Source organism: Trachypithecus francoisi, unplaced genomic scaffold (assembly GCF_009764315.1).
Source record: "Trachypithecus francoisi isolate TF-2019V2 unplaced genomic scaffold, Tfra_2.0 Lachesis_group13, whole genome shotgun sequence".
NCBI classification, from domain to species: domain Eukaryota; kingdom Metazoa; phylum Chordata; class Mammalia; order Primates; family Cercopithecidae; genus Trachypithecus; species Trachypithecus francoisi.
This window is the reverse complement of record NW_022681458.1, coordinates 6,751,160-6,764,682: the sequence shown is the minus strand read 5'-3', so window position 1 is coordinate 6,764,682 and position 13,523 is coordinate 6,751,160. Positions and strand designations below refer to the sequence as shown.

General features: G+C 45.3%; 1 long non-coding RNA gene across 1 annotated transcript in view; it reads left to right on the top strand.

Annotated features, from left to right (window-relative positions):
• LOC117094350 overlaps positions 1-4,322 on the top strand; it is a 35,527-nt gene extending 31,205 nt beyond the window's left edge. The window contains exons 3-4 of the long non-coding RNA XR_004441520.1: positions 52-182; positions 3,504-4,322. This is a non-coding gene — a long non-coding RNA (uncharacterized LOC117094350). The remainder of the gene's footprint in view (positions 1-51; positions 183-3,503) is intronic.
• Positions 4,323-13,523: the final 9,201 nt, after the last annotated feature.

The following is a 13,523-nucleotide window of genomic DNA, read 5'->3' as shown; positions in this document are numbered from 1 at the left end:
ACACACAACTAAACATATAGTACTCAGTTTTCTAAAATTATCTGATTTCAGGTTTGTAGCAGAGACCTGAAGTTGAGCCTGGTGGGAGAACTAACCTTTCTCCGTGAGGGTTCATAGGAGGCAAAGATGAGAGGAAGGAAGAAGCTTAAAGAAAGAATGGGAGGAGGAGACAAAAGACTAGGGTGAGAGAAAGGGAACCCAGGAAGCAGCAGAGGAATAAATGGAGGGGGAGAAACAGAGGCTTCCACAACACCCACATTCTGGAACCCTCCACAGAACCTCGAAAGCAAACCCTGCTTTCATTTCATCTCTTTTCTTCTCTCCCTCTTTTTCTTTCTTTTCCTCTCCCTTCTTTCCTTCCTTCTTATTTTTTCCTTCTTCAGAGTCTCAAGCAAGAGTTGGTAATTCTTTATCCGAAGGAATTATGATAAGGTTTTGAGCTCCGGGAATGGGGGATGTTTCAGAAGCACAAATAATTTATTATCTATTCTCCAAACAAAGCAATAATTAGATCACTCCTGATAACTAATATCATGTTTTCAGAAGCCCTGAGTAGATGATAAGCTAATATTTGTACAGTTGACCTTAAAAGTGTGGCAGCTAAGAAGCTCTTGGAGAGATGCCCAGAAAGGCACTAATTAGTAAACTATTTAGCAATGTGATGTGGAAAGGAACTTTCAGAATTCTTTCAAAAATGTTTTCAGTTTTGTAAATCACTATGCTAGAGTAACTGTAGAATTATCCTTTGACAGTATAATTACATTTTAATTGTATAGCAATTATGTGTTCAATAGTAATCAAGGGGAAATTCAGTAGCCAATCGGCTTTTACCACTGTGAAATGCACAGACGTTGTTGTTCACAGGATGGAAGACTTCTGTTTTCCCTTGGCCATCTGCATCTTTCCGGTGTACTTACGCATTGACAAACATGGGGAGGACTCTCTCAAAGGCGTGAGAATGCTCAAATACTCCCAAAGAACCGGCCACTGTCTATTAAAAACCTAGCTAGAGGCTATTTTATGAAATGTTCTGCTGACAATTATAGGAAAATATTCTTCCTTATGCAATCAGCTCCCATGGGACAATCAAGCCTACAGAGAAAAAAAGAAAGCATTTTGTAGGGGACTGGGGTGGGTGCGGGAGCCTCAGCCAAGATTCCCCTTGGATGGTCCCACTTAGAACTGTTCCTCCTTTCTTTCTGCTCTAAATGTTAAGTAATTCAGACTAGAAACCACAATCTGGCACTAATGAGCAGTAAAATGGTCCTTAATCCCAAAGATCTGTGTATTATTCTCCCCCTATTTTTTACATTTTGTGACTTACGGATCTGCTCTCTGGGCTGTGAGGACTGTAAAAACTATTATGTTGTCCTTTTTCACTGTAAAGTGTTTTCCAAAACGCTGTCTAAAATACTAAGTGTTTTATCTGTTATCATTGTTAACGCCTGCAGCGCTGCTCATTGTGTCTAATGTGGTAGTTGTGGTATATGGACACATTGGAAGATATTTAGAAAACTAGAGTCTTTTAAAAATTGATCTGGCTCAAGCCTGTAATCCCAGCACTTTGGGAGGCCGAGACGGGCGGATCACAAGGTCAGGAGATCGAGACCATCCTGGCTAATACGGTGAAACCCTGTCTCTACTTAAAAATACAAAAAACTAGCCGGGCGACGAGGCGGGCGCCTGTAGTCCCAGCTACTCGGGAGGCTGAGGCAGGAGAATGGCGTGAACCGAGAGGCGGAGCTTGCAGTGAGCTGAGATCCGGCCACTGCACTCCAGCCTGGGTGGAAGAGCGAGACTCCGTCTCAAAAAAAAAAAAAAAAAAAAAAAAAAAAATTGATCTGGATAGGTATCATGATAAATCAAATACTAACTGATCTATATTCTTAAGGGGGAGACAAGCAAGTCATTTATGGACTTATGGGCAGGACCAAGCTAAACTCAAAGAGATGCTGGGGAAGGGGAAGGAATTAGCTGAGGGGGTCTAGCTGAACTTGACCACCAGGGTGATTTCAGCAGGCCTGGAGGAGGGACCATCCCAGTGTCACGGAAAATGTTTAACAAGCCAGCTGTGGGGGAGAGGAAGTGCAGTGGTTGCCACTTTCTGCGGTGTAAATGCTCTTGACACGGCCATTTCAAAACTATTAGCATGACACCACTGAATGCTCAATAGGAGAGAGAGATGCACCCAATTTGCTTTCACAATTCTCTCTCTTTCTCGTTTCTGAATTGAGAGTAAAGGGAGACTCTGTATCCCCCTACGTATTTTAGAGCATGCTGATACTGGAGGCATAGCTTGGCAGGGTCTATAGGGTGGGGGCAGCTGGGCTGGGGGCTGCACCTCCTGCGAGTGCTGACTGTGATGGTGGCACCAGAAAAGGAGGCTGCCTGGCCTCCCTTTTCTACACTGAACTCTTTTCATCAACTCTGCTCAAATCAGCCAGAGCAGGTGGTGGAGCTGCCCTGACTCAGAGCAGGAGGGCGGTTTTCAGGTTTCTACAGCCAGCTTCTCGCCACACAAAGCAGTGTGGGGTGGCTACCTTGGCAGCAGCAAAGTCAGGAGAGAGAGGATGCCCTGTTCCCTCCGCAGTGGAACTTGGTCTGGATATCACCATGAGATAACAATGCTGTCACTGCTGGACCCGCCTCGGATCCAGCCTGGGATCTAGTCTCACCCTCCACATCCTGACTGAGCGGTCCTCACCTCCCTGGGCCTCTTTCCTTATGTCTCCCGTGTGGTACTAACTGGTGCAGGATGACGGGGGAGAGGCAGGTCTGCGGAGGGTACTTCTCATGTGGCTGGTGCATGGCCAGTGCCTGGGTGGACTCAGCCCCTCTCCCGAGAATGTTCCTGTGATTCCTGTGGTCACTGTATCTGTTTTGCTAAGCACAGTAGTGTCTCACACCATCTCACAGCTATTTGGAGAGAAACAGTATTTTTATCCTATAATACAAACTCTGTTTTACGAAGGCCAGTTTTAAGCTTTTGCAGGGGAGTCATGGATCCCCCAAAAGCCTGCTTGTGTTCTCTAGGTGTCTGTGGAGCCTGGGTGAGTCCATTCTGCAGGAAGTCAATGAGATCTGGGTAGGTAACTGCAACCAGACATGTCTGAAATCTCCCCACCATCTGGCCTTCCCCAGGGAGGGGATAGCATTGGTTGTACGATTGTTAAACGTGTCTGTCATGCGAAGGAAACACTGAGGCGCCTAGAGGTTGTGTGACTTGCCAACTTTAAGGCCTAGAGCCGGAGTGCAGCCTGGATTCTGTGTCTCCCTGGCTTGAAAGTCTGTGCCATTTCATCTACAGCAGCAGAGGATTCGCAGGACTTTTCCAGACTTGTGTGTCGGGTGGGTAGGGAGTGCGGGACTACTGCGGGAAAGAGGGCTTCCTCATGCCCAGAGAATGAGATTATAAACTAGGGGATTTTTAATGAAAAGTGATGAGGTAATATGCCACAAGGATCTTGAGATTATTCATAATCTTTGCCTAATTCTGCTTGCAGGAATCCATCGATGGGACTCAACCTGAGATACAGTCAAAGCTGTAACTTCAACACTGTTTATTTCAGCTTCATTTATAAAAGCAGAAATTGGAAGCAACATAGACAGTGTAAAGGGTGAAGATGATTGAAAAATTACAGTGCATCTCTTGTATGAAAATCCATGTTTTCAACGGCATGAAAACATTCTCAACAGGCAATGTTAAGTGAAAAAATGACATAAAACTTAGCGCATCAATTTTCTGTGAAACGAAAACGTTAAGAATGATTCTTTCTGGCTACAGGGGTCATTGCGATGTACGGCATTTTCCAAAATCTCTGCAATGAGATTTTGTAAAGAGTTTACAAAATTTTCTAATGCACACTTTGATATATTAAAACAAAAAGAAAGTGTATAGCAATTCATCTAAATAGTCTCGATTTCACTACTAAAACCAAAATGTTTTGATAAGATTACATTAAAAGCCAAAAAAAAAAAAAAAAAACACACACACAAAGAACTCCAACAAGACCCACAACACAATGCTTAAAGATGATGGGAATAAAACAGTGGAAAGCAAAAAGGAGGCAGACATCTAATATTAATAGAAGACGAAATCGAAATTAAGAAGTTGTACAGTACTGTGAGAAACCTTGTTATTTTGTGTAGAATTAATCAGGAAAGGTTACCTTCAGATGTGTACTAGGGCACTATGGTGTCCACAGAGCCTGGAGTTGAGAATTAGGTGTGAATTTGAACTCTTAACAGTGACCTGCTCACCTGTAACCCCAGCACTTTGGGAGGCCGAGGTGGGCAGATCACCTGAGGTCGGAAGTTCAAGACCAGCCTAGCCAACATGGTAAAACTCCATCTCTACTAAAAATACAAAAATTAGCCAGGCATGGTGGCGGATGCCTGTAGTCCCAGCTATTTGGGATGCTGAGGCAGAAGAATCGCTTGAAGCTGGGAGGCGGAGGTTTCAGTGAGCCCAGATCACGCCATTGCACTTCAGCCTGGGCAACAAGAGCAAGACTCCATCTCAAAACAACAACAACAACAACAACAACAACAAAACCAGTGACCTATCAGCTGGTCTGGGGACACCAGCACCTCTCTGGACCGTTTTCTTCATCCCTAAAAGCAGAAACACCATTAGTGACCCCACAAGGTCGTGGAATTAAATGGATTGTATGTGAAGGCACTCACACAATAACGGGTATAAATAGCTGCCCAATAATTTTCTTTTTCCGTGCACTGAGCGTCGTGGCAACAAAATATGTAAAGAAGAATTTATTAGACATATGAGAGAAATAGACAGAAATACAATCATTACATGAGATTGTGACTCACTGCCGTCTAAATTCAGACAACAGCAACCACTCAAATTGCTGTCTGGGGATCATGAGGGATGCAAAAGGGCTTTGTGAACTGTGAGGCAGCATAGAAGTGTTAGCTGTTTTGCAAGATGCAAAATAATATTTATGGGAAGTGATTATATTTTTTCCAAGGTCATAAGGAAATGCTCAATAAATGTTAAAGTAGAAATGTTCCAGTCCATATTTATGACCTCAATATGATACATTGTAATACTAGTTGTTTATATTTAAAGTAGAGAAATTTTATCTTCTCCAACATTTTCAAGTGCTCCCTGAACTAATACTTACCAAACAAATCAAATAATTTAATAGTAAATTATTGGGAAAATAAAACACTATATATTGAAATAAAATTATAATAATAAATTATGCCTGAAAAAATGGAATTGATGATTAGAATTTAAACACAAGATTAATTTATGAGCTTTGATGTCATAAAAAATCACAAAAAAGGATATTCAAAATATTTGGTAATTAAAAATGTTTAAAATATATAAATGAGGACAGGCTATGACAAAACTACCAGAAAATATCAGAGTCCATCAAGAACTTACAGAAATTGATTAGAAAAAATTAAACGCAACAGATTTGTGGAAAAGAGAAACTATTTTAACCCATACAGTACTACTTCATTATTAACTAACAGATGCAAAGATAAACAAGAATATTTTATTTAATAGTGTGAAAGTTGTCAGAATCAAAATGGAGTCACTAACGTTAAGACCACCCTGAGAAGTAGAGACAGGGAAGGCCGTGAAGAGAAGGTTCTCATACTTGTGTGCCTGATAACATAAAAAACAACAAAAAGGCCGGGCGCGGTGGCTCAAGCCTGTAATCCCAGCACTTTGGGAGGCCGAGACGGGCGGATCACAAGGTCAGGAGATCAAGACCATCCTGGCTAACACGGTGAAACCCCGTCTCTACTAAAAAGTACAAAAAAAAAACTAGCCGGGCAAGGGGGCGGGCACCTGTAGTCCCAGCTAATGTAGTCCCAGCTACTCGGGAGACTGAGGCAGGAGAATGGCGTAAAAAACCCGGGAGGCGGAGCTTGCAGTGAGCTGAGAACCGGCCACTGCACTCCAGCCTGGGTGACAGAGCGAGACTCCGTCTCAAAAAAAAAAAAAAAAAAACAAAACAAAAACCACAACGTTGCACAAAGACTGTCACAACCTCTCTCAAAAAATACTTCTGCAAGCGTATCTGCCCAGCCACTGCCTGTCCAGCCTTGGAATGGCATCACCCTTGTTATGGATCTTTGTCACCAAGGATAATTATTTCAAAATAATTACATAATCCTCCGCATTTTTTTCCTGTGAAAACCTTCGCCTCTTTACCTTCCTGAACACACACGTAGTTTACTATGGCATTGCATATAGTAATGCTCTATTCTCAAATAAAACATCTCTTTTTTTAGACAGCCTCTCTCTGTTTGTTATTTAGGTTGACAATCTTCATATATTCTCCCATGTGCTGGGGAATGTTCTAAGCACAGATATGTTCATACCTTTCACTCTCACAACAACGCTCTAAGGGAGACAGTGTCATCGTTTCTATTTGACAGATGGAGAAATGAATCACAGGGAGGTGGAAAGACTCATCCACAGTCACAGCCAGGAAGTGGCAAAGCTAGGATTCAAGGTCAGGGTCTGTTTTCTCCTGTTCATTTTATTACACAACCATGATTGATGAAAACGAAGGTGTATCCATAAATATGGGAATGCACCGAGATTTATAGCGGTTAAAACTGCCAACAACGTAGAAACTGCCAACAACGTAGTAATGCTGAAATCGAAAAGTTGCATTAACTGTAGAACTTTTATACTGTCACTGAATTTAAATCATGCCAACTTTGAGCAAACTAAATATACAAAGTTAAATGAAAAGAACACAACCTGCATTCATGTTATGCTTGCAACCGTGTAAAACATGTATGCATAAAGATGAGGACAGGAAGGATGCGTGGAAAGGAAAACAGGCTCAGTGCGCTGTTGTAGGCAGTGTTGTTAGTTTCAGGCTACTCAGTTTAAAAAGCAGTAACTAGGCTGGGTGCAGTGGCTCACACCTGTAATCCCAGCACTTTGGGAGGCCGAGGTGGGCAGATCACGAGGTCAGGAGATTGAGACCATCCTGTTTAACACGGTGAAACTCCGTCTCTACTAAAAATACAAAATATTAGCTGGGCATGGTGGTGGGCACCTGTAGTCCCAGCTACTCGAGAGGCTGAGGCAGGAGAATCGCTTGAACAAGGGAGGCGGAGGCTGTGGTGAGTCAAGATCATGCCACTACACTCTAACCTGGTGGCAGAGCGAGACTCCGTCTCAAAAAAGAAAAAAAAAAAACAAGTGAATGAAGCAGAACGCTGAGATTACTCCAGTTCCTTGGTGATAGTAACAGTATCGGGGTGGTTCACACTGGTGTGGCACTTTGTCGTTTTCAAAGTAGTGTCATGTGTACGCTGGGCTTCCGTTTGCACCTTCTGAAGTTTCAGAGCTGTATTCACCTTATTTAATTTGAGCTCTATTGAAGGTGAGGTTGAGAGAAATGTCCAGTAACAACACAAAGCCATGCTCCGCGTCCAGTATGGAGCTCTCAGCTCTCCTGGGTCCTCTCCTCTCATCCCACAAGAGCACCTTGAGTGGGTGCATTAGGATGCAGATTTTATAGATGTGGGAAGTGAAGATGGGGGAATTTAGGTAATATTCCTGATACTGCACAGCCAGTGAAAGGAAAAAATCAGGAGTTGAGCATCTGGGTCTGCATCCACACCCAGCACACTTAGCACTGAGGCAGGGGTTCTCACAGTGTGACCCCTGCACCAGCAGCATCAGCACCATTTGGTAACTTGTTAGAGGTGCAGATTCTGGGGCCTCCCCTGACACTGCTGTATCAGATCTGCTGGAGGCAGAGCTCTGCCTTTCTGCAAGCTCTGGGATGATCCTAATGCTCTCATCTGTGTGTGCAAAGCTGCAGCGATCAATGGCTGCTAACTGGTGGAGGATGACTTGAACACAGGTGTTTTGATCTCTAATTCTAAACTCTTTCAATGGATTATATCAGCTGTTCTCAGTCCCACCTGAACATTGAACCATGTGGAGAGTTTAAAAGCAACTCATCAACAATAAAAACAAAACACACAAAGAAAGAAACAAACACATTCTCCAGGCCCCATCCCAAGACTATTAAGTCAGAGTTGCTTGGGGTGGTGCCAGGAGCTGCCTTTGTTTAGAGCTCCCAGATGCCAGGCAGCTGTTTCCCCTGACTGTCTGATAATCCTTGGCAATCGGTTTCCATCTAAGTGCCAGGCCTTGAAAAGCAGACTGCAAGCTCTAAGCTCTGTGCGTGGGGGGCTGCTGGCTGTGTGGCCACTGGAAGGATTAGTCTCCACTGCAGGTGATGGCCCAGGCTGCATCTCTGGGGACACTCCCAAGTTGTACTCTTTTTTTTTTTTTTGAGACAGAGTTTCGCTCTTGTTGCCCAGGTTGGAGTACAACGCCATGATCTCGGCTCACTGCAACCTCCGCCTCCCGGGTTCAAGCAATTCTCCTGCCTCAGCCTCCCCAGTACTGGAATTACAGGCATAGCCACCAAGCCCGGCTAATTTTTTTGTATTTTTAGTAGAGACGTGGTTTCTCCATGTTGGTCAAACTGGTCTCAAACTCCCGACCTCAGGTGATCTGGCCGCCTTGGCCTCCCAAAGTGCTGGGATTACAGGCATGAGCCGCCACGCCCGGCCCCACGTTGTACTCTTAATGCTCTCTAAGTGTTTGTACCCTAAGGTGAACATGCTAAGTGTTCATCTCTGACTGACCAGAGTCAGAACCTTCTTGTCTAGAAGGTTCTCCTAGTCTCCTTCCTGCAGGAGGTGTTGGGAGTCAAGTGGGGAATAAGCCTGGGGCCTGGGTGTCTGAACCACCTGCATAAAACCTTGTCATGGAGCTTATAGGGGCTGAGGCATGTATCAGATTGCTTCTCTGCTTTCCCTGTTTAGGTTCACCTGCTTATAGAGTTTTATTGCTGTTCTCTCTTCTTTCATTATATCCTTGAGCGTTTATGCTTTTTAAAAAAACAAGCAAACAAACAAAACACCTTTTTGTTGTTTTAGTGATATTTCAGGAATAAGAGTGACTCAATGGATGTGTTAAGTCTGCCACTTCTAACCAGAAATCTGTACAAAATTTCCTATGAGAGTCCTCCTACATCCTAGCCTTTGTCCAGACACACTTCCCTGTTCTCCGGAGAAGCAGCTTCCTTCTGTCCTCGTATGCTTGCGTCGTTCCTTCTTGCCTCCCTCTCTGCCAGAAATGCTCTTCCCCCTGCATTCTGATGGCTTAATTCCCCTCAACCTTTGGTGTTCAGTACCAGATCTGTCCCCTTATTGTAGCTTTCCCTGAAGCACCTGGAGCTGTGCTTGGGTCACACTGCAGTGTGGTCTGATTATGTGATTGATGTCAGTCTTCCCAACTAAACCGTAGGTTCATGAGGCCACAAACCTGGCTGATTGTGTGTGCCATTGTATCTATCTCCTCTACCCAATGCATATTTTTGAATAAATAAATGAATGAATAGGCAGGTGGGGGCTTGAAGGCCTCCTGATTTTGGCAGTAGCATAATGTAATGTGAACTGGCTTCACAGGCCAGTGAAGTTGGCACATCCCGAAACTCTCAGCAACGCAAGAGCAATTCACAGCTACCTTGATCAACAAAAACCAAAAGCAAATGAAACCAGGCTTTTACTGGAAATATCTGCAAGACCAGAAATACATGGATAATTAACACCTTCCCCTTATACTCCTATTTAATATTTAATTTCTACTATTAGCATCCTAGAAGAAGCAGAAGCTAGGTCACCTGCATGGGGTCCATTCTTTTACTTCTTATCAAAAACCTGGCCATCTGATGCGTTAGGATCTCGGTAGAAACGGAAACAAAATCCACAGGGTGTTGGTGAGTTGATTTTTGTGGCAAACTTTAGGAACTTTCAGTAAAAGTCATAAAACAAATGAGGCAGAAGATATCATGGATGGAAAAAATGCCCCCTCTTGTAGTGATGCATTTCTGGATGGTTGAACATTATTCTCTGAGTTGAATTCCCTTGAATAAGGGAATTCTGTCTAGGAAATGGGAGATGCAAGGTAAATCCCCATTCATGGACATGGACTGTGAAGGATTCCTCAGTCTGCTCTTATGTCAGGTGAGCACAGCCCCAGGGCAGGGTCTCTCCTGCCAGTCCTCCTCTGGGTTCCTGCCCCTGCCTAAGCCCCACCCCCAGACATTCTGAATCTGGCCCTGGCCCTGACAAAGGCTTCCTATTATTCTAGCTAGCAACTACAGGCCATCAGGACAAGAATCCAGAAACCTGACATTTTACATCAATAGGACATAAGGAGCATGTGTTGGTTACCTATTGCTGCATAACAAATTGCCGTCTAACTTTGTGTTTGAAAACAACACGCATGCATCTTGTGGCTTCTGTGAATCAGAAACCTTGGCATAGCTGTACTGGCTCCTCGATGTCATGGTCTCTCGCGAGGTGTCAGCCAGGTGTTTCACAGCTCACAGTGGACTGGGGAAGAGCCTGCTTCCCAGTTCGTGTGGTTGTTGGTGTGATTGTTGGTGTGTTACCCATGTTCTGCCTGTCCCTATGCGGTGCCTGTGGCTTGTGCACTCCCTGGCCTACCTCTGAAGTCTTGGCCTGGGAATGTTTTGCAGCATGTGCCCATGGCTGCTGTCTGAAGGCCACCATCAGCTCCTATCCGGCCTCTGCAACACAGCCGTGTGCTCCATCAAGGTGTGTGAGCTGAAGAGACAAGAGTCTGGCAGCAGATCAATGTCAAGGGTGCTACCCCGTGAGGTGATCTAATCCCATCATCTTCACCACATCCTATTGGCCAGCAGCAGTCACTAGGTTCAGTTCACACTCAAATGGCAGGGGCATGAATACCACCTCCACATCCTCCTGGAGGTGGAGTCAACTAGGGAGTATCAGGTCACCCATGGCAGCCAACCTAGGCATCAAGAGGCCACTCACACTGTCTTGGTTTCCTGGAGCTGCCCTAACAAAGTCTCACAAGCTGGGTGACTCAAACAACAGAAATTTTTCATCTCATAGTTCTGGAGGTCAGAAGGCCAACATCGGACAGGGTTTGTTCTTCCTAAGGGCTGCGTGGGAGAATCTGGTATCCGTGGGCCTTTCTCTGTCTTCTGTGTCTTCACATCCTCTTCCCTCTATTTCTGTCTCTGTGTCCAAATTTTGCCTGTTCTTAAGGCCAACAGTTATATTGGATTAGGGCACACCCCAATGACCTAATGACCATCTGAACTTGTTCTTCTGCAAAGAGCCTATTTTCAAATAAGTTCACATTCACACATTCTGAGGGTGGGACCTCAGAATCTTTTAGGGGGACAAGATTCAACCTGTAGCAAGTGGTAACACAGTTCTTTTGGTTTTTTTTTTTTTTTTTCTGACATAAACCATCCTTATCTAGGGTTTTGGCTTTTTCAAGTTAAGCCACTGCTTTGAGGGTTCTTTATTTTTTTTTGTTTTTTCAAAATATTTAACATTTTTAAAAATTAGGGTGAGTTTCACATGACAAAGTTAGCCATTGAAAAGTGAGCAATTCCATGACGTTTAGCACAGTTGCAGTGTTGTACAACCACCACCTCTGTCTAATTCCAAAACATGTTCATCACCCTGAAAGGAAACTCTGTCCCATTAGGCAGTTGCTCCCCATCCCCCCACCCCAGCACCTGGCAACCACCTAGGCCATTTCCATTGAGGGGTTGTTTAAAGTCCACTGAGCTGGTGTAGCCCTCGCACTGCACCCCACTCACATGGATCCAGACAGAGCTGTTACCTTCTTTTCAGAGGCAAGGAGACTGAGTTAAGGGGACATTAAGTCACTTGTCTCTGCAAGGTGGAGGTGCCATCAGAACCCGGCCATCTGGCTTCCCAGTCCACACCCCTCACTCCGCCTCCGCAACCTGTTCTACCCCAGCCTTGAGTGAGCCATAGAGCAGTGACTTCAACCCAGACCAGCGATCCCTCCTCCTGCACGTGAAGGACAGCGTCCTTGCTGTCTCTCTGCCCTAGTCGTCATGCCCACCTCCTCTGTTCTCCTCGGCCTGCTGTGAGAATTTCTTCCAGGCTGCTGGGAGGGAGGGCGCTTGCAGGAACTCCCTCTGTGCTTCCCATCAAGGGCATCTGCAGGTGCTGCCTGTCCCCACGGTCACCTCTCACTGTATCTCCCCTCCGCCCCTCCCTGTGTGGGTGTCTCCCACTGTTCCCTGTGCCCTGCACCTCACCACGGGGTGCCTGTGCCTACTGCTGCACTGATATCCTAGAATTTTCCACGGCCTTTGCTAAAATAACATGTGCTAACACTCCAGGCTGGAAAAACCCTACTAGAAACTATGGTGGGGGGAGCAAATTGCAAGCCCCATATTCAGGTCTGCAAGAAAAATCACTTTTATTTCCTAAAAGTAATGGCACTAAAGCCAGGCAAAGAGGGAAAGGGCAGTACCAGGGCAGGGTGAGGTTGGCGCAGTCAGCAGCTCATCCTTGTCCCAGGCCCATGGTCTCTTCCCCGCCAGACTCTGGCTGGGCACCCTCAACCCTGGGGTCTCCTAATCACATGCCCTCTGAAATCAGCCACATCGAGGTCACTGACAAGGAGCCCAGTCAAGACCTCATGGCTCGTAGAGCCCAGAAAACTCATTCCCTCCTCCCCAGTAAAACTCATTCCCTCCTCCCCAGTCTATTGGGATTGCCTTTGGTCTGACCAGTTCTCTCTCCTTCTTTCCCCAGAGGCACACAGTGTCATTTCATGCTCTTCAACGCCTACATCCAATTTCCATAACCAATTGTGTGTTTGGAAACCTGCATTAGGAAACTCCCCTCTGAACCTTCTGGAAGGCCTGAACATTCCACACTGGTGGCTCTCGGCTTGCACAGACAGAAGGATTAAGGAAATACAGGGGAGGAAAAACAGCAATTCAAATCTCAAATGTTATTCTGCCACTCTGGAGAATGATTTTATGGGCTGCGCATGGTGGCTCATGTCTGTAATCCCAACACTTTGGGAGGCCGAGGCAGGCAGTCTTACTCGAGACCAGCCTGGGCAACATGGCAAACCCCAGCTCTACAAAAAATACAAAAATTAGCTGGGTGTGGTGGTGCACACCTATAGTCCCAGCTACTTGAGAGGCTGAGGTGGGAGGATTGCTTGAGCCCAGGAGATCGAGGCTGCAGTAAGCTGTGATCATGCCACTGCACTCCAGCCTGGGTGACAGAGCCAGACTCTGTCTCAAAAAAAAAAAGATCATATGGAATTTTCAGTAATCTTCTCAGTGTAGGCTCCAGAGAGAAGGTTTCAGACAGGACACACTGCTCTGACTTAAACTCCACTTCCTAAAGCATTGACGTTGTGCTTTGGAAATGATAAGAGAAACTTAGAGAGAGCACACTTCCTCTGGAGCTCAGTGTACCCCTCCATAAATAAAAGCAATGGTGATGAGAAGGAAATGAAATAAAAAGTTGAGAGCTGAAAGGCACCTTGGAGATCACCTAGCCCGAAATTCTTGTCACGGATGAAGTCAAGGTCCTGAAAAATGAGACGATTTGTCCAAGCTGCCAGCTAGTTGGAGCTGTGCAGACCCCAAGCCTGCCCA